The 2,027-nt window shown below is 34.9% G+C and overlaps 1 protein-coding gene across 4 annotated transcripts in view; it reads right to left on the bottom strand.

Moving 5' to 3' along the window:
• The window catches only part of LOC107688206 (DNA-binding protein SATB1), a 60,643-nt gene that overhangs the window by 35,160 nt on the left and 23,456 nt on the right, over positions 1–2,027 (bottom strand). The gene's annotated exons all lie outside the window — the stretch shown is intronic.

Raw genomic sequence — 2,027 nt, 5'->3', positions numbered from 1 at the left:
TCATTCCACCCCAAAAAAAAAAAAAAAGGTGAGATTCTTTTTCATTAAACCCAACACTTAACACCTTAATAGCCCTGGGCTACACAGCGCAGAAATTGTTTTGATTGTTATAAATATTCAAAAGATGAAACCATCTGTTTTTAAATTACAGGTAGGGCAGCTTTATCATTTTTATAACATGAGCACTTGGGGACTCGGAGGAGGGGCGCTTTGCGGCTTACAATAGAGTTTGAGTTTATGGATAACTTCAACATTCCTGTTTCCAATTGCTCCGATGCATCTTGAAGACCTAGAGATGCGCTCTCAGCATGAAGGCTCCTCAGCGGCAGTTACGCACCTCTTATCAAGAACCATTTTCCCTCTGAAGGGTTCTTGATGTGACTATAAGCTTCTTTGGAGATTTGTTTTTGATGTTGGATTATAGGTTGGTGTATGAACTGTTTTTTCTTCAAAATCATGTATGTTCTCTATGACATGGACTTCTATGATATATGGAGTTTAAAACGTTCTCTTATGACATCATATATGGACTTTAAAAAGGCTCTTCTATGACATCATATAGAACATGATTTTAATTGTTCATCAATGATATGAAGTATGGTATTTAAAAAATAAATCATAATAAATGTAAAATAGCTTTTCTATGACATCTAGAACTTAAAAATGGTCTCTATGACATCATATGGAACTTAAAAGCATTTGCTTATTGCATAATATGGACATTTAAACTGTTCTTCCATGATTCTTCTGTTCTCCCATACATACAGAGTTACAAAAAAAAGAGTTATCCTAAGACATCAAACTGAATTTTAAAAGGCTCTTCTATGACATCATATGAATCACAAAAAATTAGGGCTACCCACGTTCATATTCGCACGATTTTTTGCGCAGCTCGTCAGTGAACAACGGCTCTGTGTAGTTAATGCTGCTCAATGTGAAAGCACGCACATGATGGAGATTTACCGCTGATTACAGAACCGGCTTTCTGACAAGATGCGCATTAAATATCGCATGCGATTTATCGTGCAGCCCTACAAAAAATGTTCTTTTATAGTATTATATGAAATTTTAAATAGTTCAGTTATATCATATGGAGTTTAAAGTTCTCCTGTGAAATCACATGTAATTTACGAAGGCTCTTCTATATCATATAGATCTGAAAAACATTTTCTTATGGAATAATATGGAAATTGTTCTATGATTTCATATGGAAAAAAAGACTCTTCCACGACATATGGAACTTATTCTTACCATGTAAATGTTCTTACTGACATGGACATTTAAATAGTTCTTCTGTGATTTCATATGGAGTTTAAATGTTAAAATGTTCTCCTATGGCATCATATGGAATTGAATTTTAAATTGTTCTTCCATGATATATATTTAAATTGTTCTTCCATGATATGGAACCTAATGTTCTCTATGGCATCGTTCAGAAATACATCTAAAAATTATCTTCTATGACATCATATGGAACATTTGCTTATTGCATAATGTGGAAATTTAAACTGTTCATATGGAGATTGAAAAAGTTCTCCTATGACATCATAAGGAATTTCAAAATGCTCTTCTATGACATCATATGGAATTCTAAATTGTTCTTAAATGACATGTGGACATTTAAAGGGGTCATATGATGCTGCTAAAAAGAACATTATTTGGTGTAATGAAATGTGTTTATGCGGTTTAAGGTTCAAAAAACACATTATTTTCCACATACTGTACATTATTGTTTCTCCTCTATGCCCCGCCTTTCTGAAACGCGTCGATTTTTACAAAAGCTCATCGGTCTGAAAAGCGAGGTGTGCTCTGATTGGCCAGCTATCCAGTGCGTTGTGATTGGCCAAATACCTCAAGCGTGTGACGGAAATGTTATGGCCCTTACAATACTGTGATGCCCTGTCTGGCCGGAGCGACGAGACTAAAACATTAAAACCCATTATAAACGAGGCATTTGTTGCATCCAGTGGGGACATAATTACGGATTATAATGACTTATACTGTCTTTTTACGCGTTGCGTTGCATC

Source organism: Sinocyclocheilus anshuiensis, unplaced genomic scaffold (genome assembly GCF_001515605.1).
Source record: "Sinocyclocheilus anshuiensis isolate Anshui unplaced genomic scaffold, SAMN03320099.WGS_v1.1 scaffold1162, whole genome shotgun sequence".
Taxonomy (NCBI): Eukaryota; Metazoa; Chordata; class Actinopteri; order Cypriniformes; family Cyprinidae; genus Sinocyclocheilus; species Sinocyclocheilus anshuiensis.
The sequence above is the reverse complement of the archived record's forward strand: the minus strand, read 5'-3'. Positions and strand labels throughout refer to the sequence as shown.